This window comes from Heptranchias perlo, chromosome 3 (genome assembly GCF_035084215.1).
Source record: "Heptranchias perlo isolate sHepPer1 chromosome 3, sHepPer1.hap1, whole genome shotgun sequence".
NCBI lineage: Eukaryota > Metazoa > Chordata > Chondrichthyes > Hexanchiformes > Hexanchidae > Heptranchias > Heptranchias perlo.
Window position 1 is genome coordinate 3,190,164 of NC_090327.1, and position 22,261 is coordinate 3,212,424.

The 22,261-nt window shown below is 51.5% G+C and overlaps 1 protein-coding gene across 2 annotated transcripts in view; it reads left to right on the plus strand.

Moving 5' to 3' along the window:
* lama3 (laminin, alpha 3) overlaps positions 1–22,261 on the plus strand; it is a 440,498-nt gene that overhangs the window by 320,432 nt on the left and 97,805 nt on the right. The window lies entirely within an intron of this gene.

A 22,261-nucleotide genomic window follows, 5' to 3' on the forward strand; every position in this document is an offset into this window, starting at 1 on the left:
AACTTTCAGTGCTGTGAATGTTGTAGATCCGTTCAGTGAGACTGTGTGAATTGGATCTTTTACAATAATACGTAGCTCATATTCTGATTGATATTTATTGGCTTATTGCCTACTACCACCTCTGTAACATCGCCCATCTCCGCCCCTGCCTTAGCTCACCTGCTGCTGAAACCCTCATCTATGCTTTTGTTACCTCCAGACTCAACTATTCCAATGCTCTCCTGGACGGCCTCCCAACTTCCACCCTCCATACACTTCAGCCCCTTCCAAAACTCTGCTGCCCGTATCCTGACTCGCACCAAGTCCTGTTCACCCATCACCCCTGTGCTTGCTGACCTACATTGGCTCCTGGTCCAGCAATACCTCGATTTTAAAATTCTCACTCTTGTGTTCAAATTCCTCCATGGCCTTGCCTCTCCCTATCTCTGTAACTTCCTCCAGCCCTACAACCCTCTAAGATCTCTGCGTGTCTCCAATTCCGGCCTCTTGTGCATCCCCGATTTCCTTCGCCCCTCCATTGGCGGCCGTGCCTTCAGCTGACTAGGCCCTAAGCTCTGGAATTCCCTCCCTAAACCCCTCTACATCCTTCTCCTCCTTTAAGACGCTCCTTAAAACCTACCTCTTTGAACAAACATCTGTTATAATATCTCCTTATTTGGCTCTGTGTCAAATTTTGTCTGATAACGCTCCTGTGAAGTACCTTGGGACGTTTCACTACTTTAAGGACGCTGTATAAGTGCAAGTTCTTGTTGTTTTAAGTAGGGGTATCCAAACTTTTCTCTTCCTGGGTTCCATGAGTACACATCACAGAGCCTCAAGTACCATGTATAAAGTTTAAATCCATTTTGCCATTAATTTGCATATAGCTTAAGTCGTCGATACGAACAAATCTTGGTGTTCTGTTTTAGGCTTTATCTACTAGTGGTGGTTCAGTTGGTAGCACTCTCTGAGTCAGAAGGTTGTGGGCTCATAGGCCCACTCCAGCGTCTTGAGCACAAAATCTAGGCAAACACTCCAAACACAGACACTGAGGGAGCACTGCACTGTTGGAGGTGCCGTCTTTCAGCTGAGATGTTAAACCGAGGCCCCCTCTGTTCTCAGGTGGATGTAAAAGATCCCACGGCACTATTTGAAGAAGAGCAGTGGGAGTTTGCCCCAGTATCCTGGCCAATATTTATCTCTCAACGAGCATCACTAAAACAGTGCAAGAAGGCAGGAGGGTTGATAACCAAAGGACATAGATTTAAGATAATTGGGAAAAAAGCCAGGGGGGAAATTAAGAGAATTTTTTTTTACGCAGCGAGTTGTGACGATCTGGAACGCACTGCCTGAAAGGGTGGTGGAAGCAGATTCAATAATGAGTTTCAAAAGGGAATTGGATAAATACTTGAAAAGGAAAAATTTACAGAGATATGGGGAAAGAACAGGGGAATGGGACAAATTTGTACCTCTCTCAAAGAGCAGGCACGATGGGCCGAATGGCCTCCTTCTATGCTGTATGAGATGAATAACCAGTTAATTTGTTTTGGTGGTGATGAAGGGAGGAACACTGGCCAGGGCATCAGGAGAACTCCCTGCTTCTCTTTGAATAGGTTCATGGGACTTTTTTACGTCCACTGACATTGCCTGGGTTTAACATCTCAACAGAAAGGATATTCCTCCAACAGTGGACCACTCCCTCAGGTATTGCACTGAAGTGTCAGCCTTGAATTAAGTGCTGAAATCCTGAGGTGGAATTTCAACCCACAACATTCTGAACCAGAGGTAACAAGAGTTACCAACTGAGCCCAGCTGATGCTGATTGGTATACCGTGTGATTTTGCCTTTTAAAATTTTCGCGATTTTGTATTTTACAAGGAATTATTACGTGAAATCAAGGTCACTGACAAAGTTTCCACTGGAGTGGCATTCAGAGAGTTAAAATCCTGTTGTGGGAAAATGTAATCCCCTTTCTCTTAGAGACAAACAATCCAGTCAAAGTACAGATGTGAAGTTCAGATATCTTTTACTGCATTCCATTCAGCTCAATGTCATTTAAAGTTGTGCTTCTGTAGACTTCTGACAATATTTTTGAAGTGCGAAAAGATCATAAGTGTGTTTTGTACCAGGAGTTCCCACATTCACAGGTGCAATCTCAAAATATTGCAACAGCTGTCTAAATATTTTGCTTAAGGAAATATAATTTACAGAGTGAAAAATTAAAACTTTAGGTGTGATCTTTGGTTTATAACACAAGTGATAAGTAGATAATTAGCTTGTCTCTCCATTGCCAATAAATCTAACGGGCTCAATTTTAGGGGCAGTTGCGGGTGCGTTGGGGGCAGGGGGGGCTCCAAAAATCGCAGAAATCCGTTCGGGTTCGGAAGCCGGCTCCAAATCGCCGACTTCCGAGTTTCCCAGGGACCCACCTGTGTGCGCACGGGCGACCCGAAAACAGAAGTCGGTTAAAGAGCCCAATGTACCTCATTGAGGTATTAAGGCATTTCACCTGTGACAGATGAAGTGATTTGAATGATTTTTAACTTACCCGGGCGGCTTGCCCACCGCCTCTGATTCACACCTGGTGAAACCAGACCTGAAGGGCCGGATCAGGGAACAAGAAACAAAATAAATTAAATAAAACACCATAGAAGGAAGTTAAAGCACAAAATGAACCTACCTTTGCACCCTGCTCCGATGTCCGATGTCTCCCTCTCCGATCTCCCCCTCTTCACCACCCTCGATGTCCTCCCGATTTCCCACTCTCTCCCCCCCGATCTTCCACTCTCTCCCCCCCCGATCTTCCACTCTCCCCCCCCCGATCTTCCACTCCCCCCCCCCGATCTTCCACTCTCCCCCCCCGATCTTCCACTCTCTCCCCCCCGATCTTCCACTCTCTCCCCCCCCGATCTTCCACTCTCCCCCCCCCGATCTTCCACTCCCCCCCCCGATCTTCCACTCTCCCCCCCCCGATCTTCCACTCCCCCCCCGATCTTCCACTCTCCCCCCCCCGATCTTCCACTCTCCCCCCCCCGATCTTCCACTCCCCCCCCCCGATCTTCCACTCTCCCCCCCCCGATCTTCCACTCCCCCCCCCCGATCTTCCACTCTCCCCCCCCGATCTTCCACTCTCTCCCCCCCGATCTTCCACTCTCCCCCCCCCGATCTTCCACTCTCCCCCCCCGATCTTCCACTCTCCCCCTCGATCTTCCACTCTCCCCCCCGGATCTTCGACCCTCCCCCCCCCGATCTTCCACTCTCCCCCCGCCGATCTTCCACTCTCCCCCCCCGATCTTCCACTCTCCCCCCCCCCGATCTTCCACTCTCCCCCTCGATCTTCCACTCTCCCCCCCGGATCTTCGACCCTCCCCCCCCCGATCTTCCACCCTCTCCCCCCCGATCTTCCACTCTCCCCCTCGATCTTCCACTCTCCCCCCCGGATCTTCGACCCTCCCCCCCCCGATCTTCCACTCTCCCCCCGCCGATCTTCCACTCTCCCCCCCCGATCTTCCACTCTCCCCCTCGATCTTCCACTCTCCCCCCCCCGATCTTCCACCCTCTCCCCCCCCGATCTTCCACCCTCTCCCCCCCCCGATCTTCCACTCTCCCCCCCCGATCTTCCACTCTCCCCCTCGATCTTCCACTCTCCCCCCCGGATCTTCGACCCTCCCCCCCCCGATCTTCCACTCTCCCCCCCCGATCTTCCACTCTCCCCCTCGATCTTCCACTCTCCCCCCCCGATCTTCCACTCTCCCCCCCCGATCTTCCACTCTCCCCCCCCGATCTTCCACTCTCCCCCCCCGATCTTCCACTCTCCCCCCCCGATCTTCCACTCTCCCCCCCCCGATCTTCCACCCTCTCCCCCCCCGATCTTCCACCCTCTCCCCCCCCGATCTTCCACTCTCCCCCCCCCGATCTTCCACTCTCTCCCCCCCGATCTTCCACTCTCTCCCCCCCCCCGATCTTCCACTCTCTCCCCCCGATCTTCCACTCTCTCCCCCCCGATCTTCCACTCTCCCCCCCCGATCTTCCACTCTCCCCCCCCGATCTTCCACCCTCCCCCCCCGATCTTCCACTCCCCCCCCTGATCTTCCACTCTCCCCCCCCCGATCTTCCACTCTCCCCCCCCGATCTTCCACTCTCCCCCCGATCTTCCACTCCCCCCCCCGATCTTCCACCCTCCCCCCCCGATCTTCCACTCTCCCCCCCGATCTTCCACTCTCCCCCCCCCGATCTTCCACTCTCCCCCCCCCGATCTTCCACTCTCTCCTCCCCCCCGATCTTCCACTCTCCCCCCCCCGATCTTCCACTCTCTCCCCCCCGATCTTCCACTCCCCCCCCCCGATCTTCCACTCTCCCCCCACTGATCTTCCACTCTCCCCCCCCCGATCTTCCACTCTCCCCCCCCCGATCTTCCACTCTCCCCCCCCCGATCTTCCACTCTCCCCCCCCCGATCTTCCACCCTCTCCCCCCCCCCGATCTTCCACTCTCTCCCCCCGATCTTCCACTCTCTCCCCCCCGATCTTCCACCCTCCCCCCCCGATCTTCCACTCTCTCCCCCCCCCCGATCTTCCACTCTCTCCCCCCGATCTTCCACCCTCTCCCCCCCGATCTTCCACTCTCTCCCCCCCCCCGATCTTCCACTCTCTCCCCCCGATCTTCCACTCTCTCCCCCCCCCCGATCTTCCACTCTCTCCCCCCGATCTCCCACTCTCTCCCCCCCCCGATCTTCGACCCTCCCCCCCCCGATCTTCCACCCTCCCCCCACTGATCTTCCACTCTCTCCCCCCGGATCTTCCACTCTCTCCCCCCCGATCTTCCACCCTCCCCCCCCGATCTTCCACCCTCCCCCCCCGATCTTCCACCCTCCCCCCCCGATCTTCCACCCTCCCCCCCCCGATCTTCCACCCTCCCCCCCCGATCTTCCACCCTCCCCCCCCGATCTTCCACCCTCCCCCCCCCCGATCTTCCACTCTCTCCCCCCCGATCTTCCACTCTCCCCCCCCCGATCTTCCACTCTCCCCCCCCCGATCTTCCACTCTCCCCCCCCGATCTTCCACTCTCTCCCCCCGATCTTCCACTCTCCCCCCGATCTTCCACCCTCTCCCCCCCGATCTTCCACTCTCTCCCCCCGATCTTCCACTCTCCCCCCGATCTTCCACCCTCCCCCCCCCCCGATCTTCCACTCTCCCCCCCCCGATCTTCCACTCTCCCCCCCCGATCTTCCACTCTCCCCCCCCGATCTTCCACTCTCTCCCCCCGATCTTCCACTCTCTCCCCCCCGATCTTCCACCCTCCCCCCCCGATCTTCCACTCTCCCCCCCCGATCTTCCACTCTCTCCCCCCCCCGATCTTCCACCCTCTCCCCCCCGATCTTCCACTCTCCCCCCCCGATCTTCCACTCTCCCCCCCCCGATCTTCCACTCTCCCCCCCCGATCTTCCACTCTCCCCCCCCGATCTTCCACTCTCTCCCCCCCGATCTTCCACTCTCCCCTCCCCGATCTTCCACTCTCCCCCCCGGATCTTCGACCCTCCCCCCCCCCGATCTTCCACCCTCCCCCCCCCGATCTTCCACTCTCTCCCCCCCGATCTTCCACTCTCCCCCCCCGATCTTCCACTCTCTCCCCCCCCGATCTTCCACTCTCCCCCCCCGATCTTCCACTCTCTCCCCCCCCGATCTTCCACTCTCCCCCCCGGATCTTCCACTCTCCACCCCCGATCTTCCACTCTCCCCCCCCGATCTTCCACTCTCCACCCCCGATCTTCCACTCTCCCCCCCCGATCTTCCACTACCCCCCCCGATCTTCCACTCTCTCCCCCCCGATCTTCCACTCTCCCCCCCCGATCTTCCACCCTCCCCCCCCGATCTTCCACTCTCCCCCCTGATCTTCCACCCTCCCCCCCCGATCTTCCCCTCTCCCCCCTGATCTTCCACCCTCTCCCCCCCGATCTTCCACCCTCTCCCCCCCGATCTTCCACTCTCCCCCCCCCGATCTTCCACCCTCTCCCCCCCGATCTTCCACCCTCTCCCCCCCGATCTTCCACTCTCCCCCCCCCGATCTTCCACTCTCCCCCCCCGATCTTCCACTCTCCCCCCCCGATCTTCCACCCTCTCCCCCCCGATCTTCCACTCTCCCCCCCCGATCTTCCACCCTCTCCCCCCCGATCTTCCACTCTCCCCCCCCCCCGATCTTCCACTCTCCCCCCGATCTTCCACTCTCCCCCGATCTTCCACCCTCCCCCCCGATCTTCCATTCTCCCCCCGATCTTCCACCCTTTCCCCCCCGATCTTCCCCTCTCCCCCCCCCGATCTTCCACTCTCCCCCGATCTTCCATCCTCCCCCCCGATCTTCCACCCTCTCCCCCCCGATCTTCCACCCTCCCCCCCGATCTTCCATTCTCCCCCCGATCTTCCCCTCTCCCCCCCCTGATCTTCCACTCTCCCCCCCCTGATCTTCCACTCTCCCCCCCCCGATCTTCCACTCTCCCCCCCCGAACCTCCATTCTGCCCCCCGATCTTCCATTCTCCCCCCCCTGATCTTCCACCCTCTCCCCCCCGATCTTCCACTCTCCCCCCCCCGATCTTCCATTCTCCCCCCCCCCGATCTTCCACTCTCCCCCCCCGATATTCCACTCTCCCCCCCCCCCCGATCTTCCACTCTCCCCCCCCCGATCTTCCACTCTCCCCCCCCCGATCTTCCACTCTCCCCCCGATCTTCCACTCTCCCCCCCCGATCTTCCACTCTCCCCCCCCGATCTTCCACTCTCCCCCCGATCTTCCACTCTCTCCACCCCGATCTTCCACTCTCCCCCCCCCGATCTTCCACTCTCCCCCCCCGATCTTCCACTCTCCCCCCCCGATCTTCCACTCTCCCCCCCCGATCTTCCACTCTCCCCCCCCGATCTTCCACTCTCCCCCCGATCTTCCACTCTCTCCACCCCGATCTTCCACTCTCCCCCCCCCCGATCTTCCACTCTCCCCCCCCGATCTTCCACTCTCCCCCCGATCTTCCACTCTCCCCCCCCGATCTTCCACTCTCCCCCCCCGATCTTCCACTCTCCCCCCGATCTTCCACTCTCCCCCCCCCGATCTTCCCCTCTCCCCCCCCCGATCTTCCACTCTCCCCCGATCACTCTCCCCCCCCTGATCTTCCACTCTCCCCCCCCCGATCTTCCACTCTCCCCCCCCCCGATCTTCCACTCTCCCCCCCCGATCTTCCACTCTCCCCCGATTTTCCACTCTCCCCCCCCGATCTTCCCCTTCCCCCCCCCCGATCTTCCCCTTTCCCCCCCCCGATCTTCCACTCTCCCCCCCCCGATCTTCCCCTTCCCCCCCCCCGATCTTCCACTCTCCCCCCCCGATCTTCCACTCTCCCCCCCCGATCTTCCCCCTCTCCCCCCGATCTACCATTCTCCCCCCGGATCGTCCCCCTCCCCCCCACCACCCCGGTCTTCCATTCCTGTGCCGGATGATGTCGCGCTCTCTCTCTTTCTCCCCCCAACCTTTGCGTTGCAGTTCCTGACGCCAGCCAGCCTGTCAATCGGACTGGCTGCCAGGCGCGAAACCCAGAGAGGACGTTAATCATCAGCAATCAACATGCGATCGCGTCGGAAATGGTAAATTTTGTTCATGCGGGTTTGCCACGTGCACCTTCACCCCCCCGCTGCCAACCAGCCACCATTGCAAAATCGACTCCAAAGTCTCTGTGATAGACTGTTGGAACAGTACTCTCTCGAGTGGGCTCATTGCGATATGCTTAGATATTAGTCTTGCCAGAACCCTTTCTCCCCCACCTTCAAATGGAATGCACAATATACTGTAATAAGAAACAAAAGTTATTAATTATTGTTAATACACACATAGAAGTTTGATCAAGCAGGTAATTTATATTTCTTATGCCACCTATGTCGTATGCTTAAACAAAAGCAAAATACTGCAGATGACTTGGATGAAGGAACAGAGTGTCTTGTGGCCAAATTTGCTGATGATACAAAGATAAGTGGAAAAGCAAGTCGCGATGAGGACACAAAGGGCCCGATTTTGCCAGGGGTGCGGGTTCTCGGCGGGTGGGCCAGCTGGTGCGTTGAAAACGCGCCCGGTGAAATTAGTGGGTTTCCCGCGCGATCGTAGCAGGCAACACACTAATTGGATGCACTGACCTGGTCCTCCGGGTTCCCCGACGCTGATCTGTGCGTCGGGCGGGCTGCGCATGCGCAGTAAGATCTGTCAGCTGGAGGAGCTCTATTTAAAGGGGCAGTCCTCCACTGACAGATGCTGCCACAAACAGCAAAAATTACAGCATGGAGCAGCCCAGGGGGAAGGCTGCTCCCAGTTAAATGATGCCTCACCCCAGGTATCATTAGATGGGGTGTGGAGGAGGGGGAGGACAGAGATCATCCACCCTGCGGGCGGGAGGAAGCGGCCCGCCTCTGCCACCAGGAAGGCCTGGCTCGAGGTGGCAGAGGGGGTCACCAGCGCCACCAACATATCGCCCACCTGCATACAGTGCAGGAGGCGCTCCAATGACCTCAGTAGGTCAGCCACAGTGAGAACACGTAGTCTTTCCCCTACACTCCGTCTGCCACAACACTGCCCCCACCCCACATCTCCTTCGGCACTGCCAACACTACTCTGTCACATCACCCCTCATACCCACTCAAACCCCATCCTCATCTTACCTCCACCTACTCACCTCGCCAGTACTCACCCCGCCACTAACACGCAACCCAATCCTCATACAATGTCATGGCTCTATCCCATACTCACCCTCTCGAGCATCTCTTTCACGGCCAGCCTCACTCAACCTGCCACCACCTGTGCTGCAGCCACAGGGCATGCATCACATATGTGCAGTAGGCAGCGTAAGGCAAATGTGCCGTGAGCATGAAGGGGATGCACAAGGGTGTTTCAGGGTTTGTCATGGTTCTTACTTCTATTGAATTAAAGAACAACTCACATCACACATTATATTGGCATCACTACTGCCATGTCTTCGCGAATCCTGTCCAGTTTGTGCAATAATGCCCACTCCTGGGTATCCCTATGAGGACTCACCACTGATGCCACCCAGTGTGTCACTGCAGAGTGGGTGTAGGTGTATTTGCAGGGCTCTTCTGCGCAGACGACTGAGAGACATCGGGGATGTCCCCGGTTGCAGCCTGGAAGGCTGTGGAGCAGAAGTTCAGAAGGGCAGTGGTGACTTTGACAGCGACAGGTAGGAAGATGGTGCACGGGCCAGCCAGGAGCAGCTCGGCATGAAAGAGGCTGCAGATGTCCACGGCTACATGTCGACTGGCTCTGAGCCTCCGTGTGCACTGCTGCTCAGAGAGGTCCAGGAGGCTGAGCCTCGGTCTTTTTTTTTTATTATTCGTTCACGGGATGTGGGCGTCGCTGGCAAGGCCGGCATTTATTGCCCATCCCTAATTGCCCTCGAGAAGGTGGTGGTGAGCCGACTTCTTGAACCGCTGCAGTCCGTGTGGTGACGGTTCTCCCACAGTGCTGTTAGGAAGGGAGTTCTAGGATTTTGACCCAGCGACAATGAAGGAACGGCGATATATTTCCAAGTCGGGATGGTGTGTGACTTGGAGGGGAACGTGCAGGTGGTGTTGTTCCCATGCGCCTGCTGCCCTTGTCCTTCTAGGTGGTAGAGGTCGCGGGTTTGGGAGGTGCTGTCGAAGAAGCCTTGGCGAGTTGCTGCAGTGCATCCTGTGGATGGTACACACTGCAGCCACAGTGCGCTGGTGGTGAAGGGAGTGAATGTTTAGGGTGGTGGATGGGGTGCCAATCAAGCGGGCTGCTTTATCTTGGATGGTGTCAAGCTTCTTGAGTGTTGTTGGAGCTGCACTCATCCAGGCAAGTGGAGAGTATTCCATCACACTCCTGACTTGTGCCTTGTAGATGGTGGAAAGGCTTTGGGGAGTCAGGAGGTGAGTCACTCGCCACAGAATACCCAGCCTCTGACCTGCTCTCGTAGCCACAGTATTTATATGGCTGGTCCAGTTAAGTTTCTGGTCAATGGTGACCCCCAGGATGTTGATGGTGGGGGATTCGGCGATGGTAATGCCGTTGAATGTCAAGGGGAGGTGGTTAGACTCTCTCTTGTTGGAGATGGTCATTGCCTGGCACTTATCTGGCGCGAATGTTACTTGCCACTTATCAGCCCAAGCCTGGATGTTGTCCAGGTCTTGCTGCATGCGGGCTCGGACTGCTTCATTATCTGAGGGGTTGCGAATGGAACTGAACACTGTGCAGTCATCAGCGAACATCCCCATTTCTGACCTTATGATGGAGGGAAGGTCATTGATGAAGCAGCTGAAGATGGCTGGGCCGAGGACACTGCCCTGAGGAACTCCTGCAGCAATGCCCTGGGGCTGAGATGATTGGCCTCCAACAACCACTACCATCTTCCTTTGTGCTAGGTATGACTCCAGCCACTGGAGAGTTTTCCCCCTGATTCCCATTGACTTCAATTTTACTAGGGCTCCTTGGTGCCACACTCGGTCAAATGCTGCCTTGATGTCAAGGGCAGTCACTCTCACCTCACCTCTGGAATTCAGCTCTTTTGTCCATGTTTGGACCAAGGCTGTAATGAGGTCTGGAGCCGAGTGGTCCTGGCGGAACCCAAACTGAGCATCGGTGAGCAGATTATTGGTGAGTAAGTGCCGCTTGATAGCACTGTCGACGACACCTTCCATCACTTTGCTGATGATTGAGAGTAGACTGATGGGGCGGTAATTGGCCGGATTGGATTTGTCCTGCTTTTTGTGGACAGGACATACCTGGGCAATTTTCCACATTGTCGGGTAGATGCCAGTGTTGTAGCTGTACTGGAACAGCTTGGCTAGGGGCGCAGCTAGTTCTGGAGCACAAGTCTTCAGCACTACAGCTGGGATGTTGTCGGGGCCCATAGCCTTTGCTGTATCCAGTGCACTCAGCCGTTTCTTGATATCACGTGGAGTGAATCGAATTGGCCGAAGACTGGCTTCCGTGATGGTGGGGATATCGGGAGGAGGCTGAGATGGATTATCCACTCGGCACTTCTGGCTGAAGATGGTTGCAAACGCTTCAGCCTTGTCTTTTGCACTCACGTGCTGGACTCTGCCATCATTGAGAATGGGGATGTTTACAGAGCCTCCTCCTCCCGTTAGTTGTTTAATTGTCCACCACCATTCACGACTGGATGTGGCAGGACTGCAGAGCTTTGATCTGATCCGTTGGTTGTGGAATCGCTTAGCTCTGTCTATAGCATGTTGCTTCCGCTGTTTAGCATGCATGTAGTCCTGAGTTGTAGCTTCACCAGGTTGGCACCTCATTTTTAGGTACGCCTGGTGCTGCTCCTGGCATGCTCTTCTACACTCCTCATTGAACCAGGGTTGATCCCCTGGCTTGTTGGTAATGGTAGAGTGAGGAATATGCCGGGCCATGAGGTTACAGATTGTGCTGGAATACAATTCTGCTGCTGCTGATGGCCCACAGCGCCTCATGGATGCCCAGTTTTGAGCTGCTAGATCTGTTCTGAATCTATCCCATTTAGCACGGTGGTAATGCCACACAACACGTTGGATGGTGTCCTCAGTGCGAAGACGGGATTTCATCTCCACGAGGACTGTGCGGTGGTCACTCCTACCAATACTGTCATGGACAGATGCATTTGCGACAGGTAGATTGGTGAGGACGAGGTCAAGTAAGTTTTTCCCTCGTGTTGGTTCGCTCACCACCTGCCGCAGGCCCAGTCTAGCAGCTATGTCCTTCAGGACTCGGCCAGCTCGGTCAGTAGTGGTGCTACCGAGCCACTCTTGGTGGTGGACATTGAAGTCCCCCACCCAGATTACATTTTGTGCCCTTGCTACCCTCAGTGCTTCCTCCAAGTGGTGTTCAACATGGAGGAGGACTGATTCATCAGCTGAGGGAGGACGGTAGGTGGTGATCAGCAGGAGGTTTCCTTGCCCATGTTTGACCTGATGCCATGAGATTTCATGGGGTCCAGAGTCAATGTTGAGGACTCCCAGGGCCACTCCCTCCTGACTGTATATCACTGTACCGCCACCTCTGGTGGGTCTGTCCTGCCGGTGGGACAGGACATACCCAGGGATGGTGATGGAAGAGTCTGGGACGTTGGCTGAAAGATATGATTCTGTGAGTATGGCTATGTCAGGCTGTTGCTTGACTAGTCTGTGGGACAGCTCTCCCAATTTTGGCACAAGTCCCCAGATGTTTGTAAGGAGGACCTTGCAGGGTCGACTGGGCTTGGTGTTTTGCCGTTGTCGTGTCCGGTGCCTAGTGGTCCGATGCCGGGTGGTCCGTCCGGTTTTATTCTTATTATGATATTGGTGGAACGTGTGGCGAGGGTAGTGCCCTCTGCGACGCATCTCTCTCTGCGGTAGCCCTCCCTCCTGCTGTACAGGTGGATGTGTCACAGCACTGTGTTGTGGAGCTCCACGTGTCAGAGGTGGACGGCATGGCCGGCGAGGCTGGTGAGGCAGGTGATGCTGTTCGCCCTCCGAGGAGGTCATGACTGCAGCTACGGCGGCCCCCATCCGCAAGATGTACATCTGAGGGGGTCCGCAAGGTAGGTACATGTCTCCGGACCCCGGGGTAAGTGTGCTGGTTGGTGACCTTGACCATCAGGAGGAGGGTGGTGGAGGCCAAACTTTGTCCCAAGTGACAGAGTGGCCTCCTGCAATGGGTGAGGGTCTCCCCCCCTCCACCTGTCAAATGGACCTTTGCAGCTGCCACAGGCTGACGGCTGCAACACGTCCATTCGAGCTGGGAGTGTTTCCCCCAGTGTGGGAAACAGTCCCATGTTGCTCAAAAATCACACACAGTCCCTTAATCAGGTCAGTTAATGACCTGAACAAGCAAAGTAAATACTCTCAAATGGCATCCCGCTGGCTTTAATTGCCTGCGGGATTCCCACCAGCGGGGGCTGCGCGCGCACACCGGCACGTCATCGGGGAACCCGGAAGTGGGCGGGATCGAGGTGTGATCCGTTCCCGCACCTGGATTTCGGGATTTTTGGGGCCCCCCTGCCGAGAACGGGTGCTAAAATCGGGCCCAAAGTGTCTGCAAAGGGATACTGACAGGTTAGGCGAATGGGCAAAAATGTGGCCGATGGAATATAATGTGGGAAAATGTGAATCATCCACTTTGGGAGGAAAAATAAAAAAGCAAAATATTATTTGAATGGAGAAATACTACAAAATGCTGCGGTACAGAGGGATCTGGGTGTCCTCGTACATGAAACACAAAAAGTCAACATACAGGTGCAGCAGGTAATCTGGAAGGCAAACTGAATATTGGCCTTTATTTCTAGGGGGATGGAGTATAAAAGCAGGGAAGTCATGCTAAAACTGTGCAGGGTGCTGGTGAGACCACAACTGGAGTACTGCGTACAGTTCTGGTGCCCTTATTTAAAGAAGGACATACTTGCATTGGAGGCAGTTCAGAGAAGATTCACTCGGTTGATTCCGGGTATGGAAGGGTTGTCTCATGAGGAAAGATTGAACAGGTTGGGTCTATACTCATTAGAGTTTAGAAGAATGAGAAGAGATCTTACTGAAACATACAAGATTCTGAGGGGATTCGATAGGGTAGATGCTGAGAGGATGTTACCCCTCATGGGGGAATCTAAAACTCGGGGGCATAGTCTCAGAATAAGGGGTCGCCCGTTTAAGACGGAAATGAGGAGGAATTTCTTCTCCCAGAGGGTCGTGAATCTTTGGAATTCTTTACCCCGAAAAGCTGCGGAGGCCGAGTCATTGAATCCATTTATGGCTGAGTTCGACAAATTTTTGTTCAGCAAAGGAGTTAAAGGATATGGGGAAAAGGCAGGAAAGTGGAGTTGAGGTAAAAATCAGATCAGCCATGATCTCATTAAATGGCGGAGCAGGCTCGAGGGGCCAAATGGTCTACTCCTGCTCCTATCTCTTATGGTCTTATGCTGGAAATCTGAAATGAAAACAGAAAATGCTAGACACGCTCAGCAGTTCTAACTAAATGGGGATGAGTTAACTCAGTTATAGGGAGAGACATTAAAGAAGCTGGGATTGTTCTCCTTGGAGCAAAGAAGGTTAAGGGGAGATTTAATAGAGGTGTTCAAAATTATGAGGGGTTTGTATTGAGTAAATAAGGAGAAACTGTTTTCATTGGCAGGAGGGTCGGTAACCAGAGGACACGGATTTAAGGTAATTAGCAAAAAAGCCAGAGGGGAGTTGAGTAGTATTTGTTTACTCAGTGAGTTGTTATGATCTGGAATTCACTGCCTGAATGGGTGGTGGAAGCAGATTCATTAAGGACATAGGAACAGGAGTAGGCCATTTAGCCCCTCGAGCCTGTTCCACCATTCAGTGAGATCACAACTGATCTGTGACCTACCTCCATATACCTGCCTTAGCCCCGTATCCCTTAATACCTTTGGTTAACAAAAATCTATCAATCTCAGATTTAAAATTAACAATTGAGCTAGCATCAACTGCCGTTCGAAGCTTCTCCCACCCTTTGTGTGTGGAAGTGTTTCCTAACTTCACTCCTGAAAGGCCTGGCTCTAATGTTCAGGCTATGTCCCCTAGAGATAGACTCCCCCACCAGCAGAAATAGTTTCTATCCAGCCTATCAATCCTTAATATCTTGAAAACTTTGATCAAATCACCCCTTAATCTTCTAAATTCCAGGGAATACAACCCTAGTTTGTGTAATCTCGCCTCGTAATTTAAGCCTTGGAGCCCAGGTTATCATTCAGGTAAATCGACTCAGCACTCCCTCCAAGGCCAATATATCCTTCCTAAGGTGCGCTGCCCAGAACTGAACACAGTACTCCAGGTGTGGTCTAACCAGGGTATTATATAGCTGCAGCATAACTTCTACCCCCTTGTATTCTATTCCTCTAGATATAAAGGCCAGCATTCCATTAGCCTTTTTGATTATTTTCTGTACCTGTCCATGACATTTTAATGATCTATGTACACAGACCCCGAAATCTCTTTGGACCTCAACTGTTTCGAGCTTTTCACCATTTAGAAAGTTCTCTGATCTATGCTTTTTAGGTCCAAAGTGGATGACCTCACACTTGCCGACATTGAAATCCATTTGCCACAGTTTTGCCCATTTACTTAATCTACTAATATCCTTCTGAATTTTATGCTTCCATCTACACTGCTTACAATGTTGCCTATCTTTGCTTCATCGGCAAACTTGGATATGTGGCTCTCTATCCCGTCATCTAAGTCGTTAATAAATACAGTGAATAGTTAAGCCCCCAACACAGATCCCTGTGGGACACCACTAGTCACATCCTGCCAATTTGAGTATCTGCCCATTGTCCCGACTCTCTGTCTCCTGCCACTCAGCCAATTTCCTAACCAGGTCAATAATTTGCCCTCAATTCCATAAGCTTCAACTTTAGCTAACAGTCTCTTGTGAGAGAAAACAGGGAACTACAGATCGGTTAGCCTAACATCAGTCGTAGGGAAAATGCTAGAGTCTATTATAAAGGATGTGATAACAGGACACTTAGAAAATATCAATGGGATTAGACAAAGTCAACATGGATTTATGAAAGGGAAATCATGTTTGACAAACATACTGGAGTTTTTTGAGGATGTAACTCGTAGAATAGATAAGGGAGAACCAGTGGATGTGGTGTATTTGGATTTTCAGAAGGCCTTTGATAAAGTCCCACACAAGAGGTTAGTGTGCAAAATTAAAGCACATGGGATTGGGGGTAATATACTGGCATAGATTGAAAATTGGTTAACCGACAGGAAACAGACAATAGAAATAAATGGGTCTTTTTCGGGGTGACAGGCAGTGACTAGTGGGGTATCGCAGGGATCAGTGCTTGGGCCCCAGCTATTCACAATATATATCAATGATTTGGATCAGGGAACCAAATGTGATATTTCCAAATTTGCTGACGACACAAAACTAGGTGGGGCTGTGAGTAGTGAGGAGGATGCAAAACGGCTTCAAGGCAATTTAGACAAGTTGAATGAGTGGGCAAATACATGGCAGATGCAGTATAATGTGGATAAATGTGAAGTTATCCACTTCGGAAGGAAAAACAGAAAGGCAGAGTATTATTTAAATGGTGATAGATTGGGAAATGTTGATGTACAAAGGGACCCGGGTGTCCTTGTACACCAGTCACTGAAAGCAAATATGCAGGTGCAGCAAGCAGTTAGGAAGGCAAATGGTATGTTGGCCTTCATTGCAAGAGGATTTGAGTACAGGAGCAAGCATGTCTTACTGTAGTTATACAGGGCCTTGGTGAGACCACGCCTGGAGTATTGTGTATAGTTTTGGTCTCCTTACCTAAGAAAGGATCTACTTGCCATAGAGTTCGCCAGACTGATTCCTCGGGTAGCAGGACTGTCATATGAGGAGAGATTGGGTTGACTCGGCCTGTATTCACTCGAGTTTAGAAGAATGAGGGGGATCTCATTGAAACGTATAAAATTCTGACAGGGCTAGACAGACTGGATGCAGGGAGGATGTTTCCCCTGGTCGAAGGGTCTAAAACAAGGGGTCACAGTCTCAGGATACGGGGTAGGACATTTAGGACTGAGATGAGGAGAAATTTCTTCACTCAGAGGGTGGTGAACCTGTGGAATTCTCTACCACAGAAGGCTGTGGAGGCCAAGGGCACTAAATTGGGCCGTGTAGCGCCCGTTGTTTCGGCGCTACACGGCCTCACCGACATCCAAGATGGCGTCTTGGATGCGCACGCAAGTTTCCTGCGTGATGTGCGCCAGACGCCATCTTGGTATAGGAGTTAGCACAGGCGCAGATAACAAACGCTGGAATCATGTAAAATAGGGAGGAAATGGCTTCAATCAGTGAGCAATGCTGATTTAATGTGATGGACACCATTTTGGGACTTAACGCTCAACTCAATGCACAGTCTTAACCCTGTCCATCTGAACGTGTCTTAGAGTGCCTGGAGGACCCCAACCAGCGCTATTTAAATAGACTGTGCAGGATTTACAGGTTAGTGGCTGGATTATTACTTCTGGCTGCCGAGACATTTGTAACTGTTTTTGGAGGTCTCCTAGACTTGAATATTAGGACGCGGGGACATAGCCTAACATTTAGAGCCAGGACATGCTGGAGTGAAGTTAGGAAATGCTTCTACACGCAAAGGGTGGGAGATGTTTGGAACGCTCTTCTGCAGACGGCAGTTGATGCTAGCTCACTTGTGAATGTTAAATCTGAGATTGATAGATTTCTGTGAACCAAGGGTATTAAGGGATATGGGACTAAGGCAGGTATATGGAGTTAGGTCACAGGTCCACCATGATCTCATTGAATGGTAGAACAGGTTCAAGGGGCTAAATGCCACTGCCACTTGCTGCCTCTTGATATACACCACCTTCTCCTGCAAGAAAGCAGGACGTGTGCCTGGGTGATGTGCCTGTCATGGTTGAATAGCTGCCAGTGTGTGCGGCCTGTGAGTTGTGGGTGGGCGGCTTGCAACAGTGGTAATGTGTGAGGGTGAGAGGGAGCATCTGATTGGAAGAGTTGAGTACTGATGGAAAGAGTTTGTTGGTATGTGGGTGATGGGGGTGTAGTGTGTGGTGCAGTTGGAAGGAGACCTCACTCACCTTGACAGTTGACCTCACTCACCTTGACCACTCATGTCAAAGCATTGAACTTCTTCCTGCACTGCATCCATGTTCATGATGCTGTGCGCCTGGCATTGACTTCGTCCCCCGCTGCCTCCCACTGTCTTTTGAGTATATGTCTGGAGGGCCTCTTGCCCCATCCCCCCGCGGATATAGGATGTCCCTCCTTCTGTCCACCTCTTGCACCCAAGGTCTCTAGTGCATCACAGAGAACCTTGGTGCATGCACTCTCGCAGGCCTGGTAACAACTCAGATTGGCAGATTGGTGAGGTCTAGTGTGCAGATTGGAGGATGTGGGATTTAGTAGTGTGCAACCTTTATTCAATGTTGTAACATAACTCATCAGTGTGTAGACATAGGGACTGGACCTACATCTGTGTTTTACGTGTGCGATGTCTGATCTCCGTTCAGACTCCGTGCAGACAGTAATCTGTTATTTTCAGCAAATAACAGGTACCAGCTACCTTTAAGAGATTTCTAAGAAACATCCTCCCTTTCAAAGATTGAGCTCCCTCGGGTGCTGGAAAGTGCAAATTGCATTGATTCCACGTGCAAGGCCTGGATTGGAACGCTGATTGCAGGTAAGTCCTCGGGTGGGTCCAAACTTGCGTCCTGCCTGCGCAGGGGCCATTGGGCGCGGGGTGGTAGCGCATCACGTTACCACTGCCCAAAACGGGCCCTTATCGAATTTTTCCCCCCAAGTCACTGAATATATTTAAGAAGGAGCTAGATAGATTTCTAAACACAAAAGGCATCAAGGAGTATGGGGAGAGAGCGGGAATATGGTATTGAGATAGAGGATCAGGCATGATCACATTGAATGGCTGTGCAGGCTTGAAGGGCCGAATGGCCTACTCTTGCTCCTATTTTTTATGTTTCTATGTTTCTAAATAGTAGCTTTCAAAAGGGAATTGGATATATATTTAAAAAGGAATCATTTACAGGGCTATGGGGATGGAGCAGGGGAGTGAGACTAATTGGCTAGCTCTTTCAAAGAGCCGGAACAGACACAATGGGCTGAATGGCCTCCTTCTGTGCTGTGTGATTGTATGATTCTGTGATGTGGGGTTCTCACGCAGGAGACAACACTAGATGGCTATTCAATGTGTTGCACTGATGCAAGAGCCCCAACAGTCCTGTCCTAGTGTTCTCCTTAGATACAGAGAAGAATCTAATTGACTGGAGTGGAAATTCCAACCCACTGTACTCGGGCAAGTGGGCTTTGGCTATGTGGTCATGAAGTGGATTGAAATCTGCACTCAAACGCCCACTCTGCCATCTATGCCAATGACTCCCGCTCCTCTGCTTTTACCCCTGCAGAGAACCCTCCTGGTAACAAGTACCAGAACAAGCACAGAAATACAAGGAGTTGAGGCTAGGGATGAAACAAGCTGTTTGTGCGGATGTCATAGAATCACATAGAATTACATAAAATGTACAACACAGAAACAGGCCATTCGGTCCAACTGGTCCATGCCGGTGTTTATGCTCCACACGAGCCTCCTCCCTCCCTACCTCATCTCACCGTTTCAGCATATCCTTCTATTCCTTTCTAGCTTCTCCTTAAATGCATCTTTACTAGTCATCTCAACTACTCCATGTGGTAGCCAATTCCACATTCTCACCACTCTCTGGGCAAAGAAGTTTCTCCTGAATTCCCTATTGGATTTATTAATAAATCTTATATTTATGGCCCCTGGTTCTGAATATTAGTTGGAGGCCTGAACTAACTTTCTGTGGGGAGTTTAATGGAAAATTAATGTGCAAATCCAGCAAGTTCTTCGGCTAAGGGCAAGATGGTGTTTGTGCAAAGCAAACGTAGAGTGGCGTAAATCAACCAGCAAGTTCTGGAAATTCACAACTCACGATGTATCTCTTAATCCCCTGAACTTGCTGGCCGATTTGCGCATTAATAACTGTGTGCGTTGTTAACACACCGTTATTTTTCCAGCAAGGTTCGGCCCATTAAGAAATTAATGAGAGCTTCTTAAAGTTTAGCCCTTTCTGCCTCTGTGCCTTGCTTCTAATATTTTTGGAATTTTGAGCCAGTTCTGCTTTGGGAGTGGTCAGAAGCTGTTTAATAGCTGCTGATGTTGGATATCCCGCCTCTCGGACCTTGTGCAAAAGCATTATCGGCCTCTATAATTGTTGGTTAGATAGTCTCGTACCTTTGGTATAGAAGGAACTACAGTGGTTACTTTATGCAACTGGTTCGATGTGGTTATAATACACACAATAACAAATACTGTTCCAAATTCTTCAGTTGCAAAGTACGACCCTGCAAAACAAATAGAAATTTGTACATGATTCACAAGCACTTCTGGATAGCCCTCAAAGGTGTAACTGGTTACAAGCTCTCTTCCGTTGCCTGGGGTGATAAGTTTCTGAATCCACAATGTGCATTATAGGTGCGTTGACATCAGGAATGTCTGGGTGTGTCAGCTGGTAAACAGACAGAATTTGACCAGTATTAAAGGTGGCTGCGGAAATGAGCCACTACACTTTTTTGGAACGTCTTTATTTTTAGGTAGTTTTAATATTCTAGCTTTTCTTTGACGATCGCAATATTTAAACTATTGAAAACATTGGGGGTGAGCAGGAACAGAACATAGGAACAAGAGTAGGCCATTCATGGCTGATCTGTACCAACTCCATTTACCCACCTAAGTGCCTTGCACTTGGCTCTGTGGGTAGCACTTACACCTCTGAGTCAGAAGGTTGTGGGTTCAAACCCCACTCTGGAGACGTGAGCCCATAATCTAGGCTGACGCTCCTAGTGCAGTACTGAGGGAATGCTGCGCTGTTGGAGCTGCTGTCTTTTGGATGAGATGTTAAACTGAGGCCCCATATGGCCTCTCAGGCAGACGTAAAAGATCCCATGGCACTATTTCCATGAAGAGCAGGGGCGGTGTCCTGGCCAATATTTAACCTTAAACAACATCACTACAAAAAACAGATTATCATTATCACATTGCTGTTTGTGGGAGCTTGCTGTGCACAAATTGGCTTCTGCGTTTCCTATATTACAACAGTGACTACACTTCAAAAGTACTTCATTGGCTGTAAAGCACTTTGGGAGGTTGTGAAAGGCGCTATATAAATGCAAGTTCTTTCTTTCTTTCCTTCCACACCCCTTACTATCCTTACCTAACAAAAACCTATCAATCTCAGTTTTTAAATTTTCAATTGACCCCCAGCCTCAACAGCTTTTTTGGGGGAGAGAGTTCCAGATCTCAGTGAATTTTGGTTTTGGTGCTAAAGCGAGCGGGAGCCGATTGGCTGCCCATTTAAACCCCGTCCGATTTTCCTTCCCGTTACTTCAGGGTGTATAACAGACATGGTGATTGGCTACCGCCCATTTTTGCGCTAGGGTTGCCAACCCTGGTTGGGCGTATTCCTGGAGGTTTCATCACATGACCTCCAGCCTCCAATCGCCCTGCCCGGTCAAACAGCCTTCTTCCTCCATCTGTAATATTTTTATATCTGATAAACGAAAGTGTTAAAAGAAAATGAAAAAACACACAATTTTTTTTTAAATGATTTTCTCCTGGTTTGCTCGCAGTAGAGTCTGGGAGTTTAATCTTTAATTCCTGGAGACCGCAGGACAAACCTGAAGGATTGGCAACCCTATTTTGCACCCATACTGAAACCAAAAATTACCCCCCATTATCAGCAATAACAACAACTTGCATTTATATAGGGCCTTTAAGGTAGTAAAACGTCCCAAGGTGCTTCATCGAGGTGGACTAAACTGACCTCCTACAATTTTTGAAACAATCCATTTGTGTGCAGCAATTTTTTTTGACTTGCAAAGGGGTAACTACTGATATCGGTAAAAGTTTTTAAACAGTCTAAATTTAAATTCTCAGGCAGGACCTTTCATAGAATTGCATAGAATTTACAGCACAGAAACAGGCCATTCGGCCCAACTGGTCTATGCCGGTGTTTATGCTCCACACGAGCCTCCTCCCACCTTACTTCATCTAACCCTATCAGCATATCCTTCTATTCCAAGGCCAAGTCACTGAATATATTTAAGAAGGAGCGAGATAGATTTCTAGACACAAAAGGCATCAAGGTGTATGGGGAGAGAGCGGGAATATGGTATTGAGATAGAGGATCAGCCATGATCATATTGAATGACGGAGCAGGCTCGAAGGGCCGAATGGCCTACTCCTGCTCCTATTTTCTGTGTTTCTATTCCTTTCGCCCTCGTGTTTATCTAGCTTCCCCTTAAATGCATCTATGCTATTTGTCTCAACTACTCCTTGTGGTAGCAAGTTCCACATTCTCACAAATCTCTGGGTAAAGAAGTTTCTCCTGAATTCCCTATTGGATTTATTAGTGACTATCTTATATTTATAGCCCCTAGTTTTAGATTCCCCCACAAGTGGAAACATCTTCTCTACGTCTACCCTATCAAACCCCGTTAATAATTTTAAAGACCTCTTATCAGATCACCCCTCAGTCTTCTCTTTTCATAGAGAAAAGAGCCCCAGCCTGTTCAGTCTTTCCTGATAGTTATTCATTCCCATTCTGCTGTTTTCAGGCAGGTCAGGAGTGGGCTGGGGTGGAAAATTGAGCAGGAAGCCATTTTCTCAGTTCCCAGCCACTTCTGGGTGACATCAGCCATTGAATCCATCTACCCAAATATGGACAAA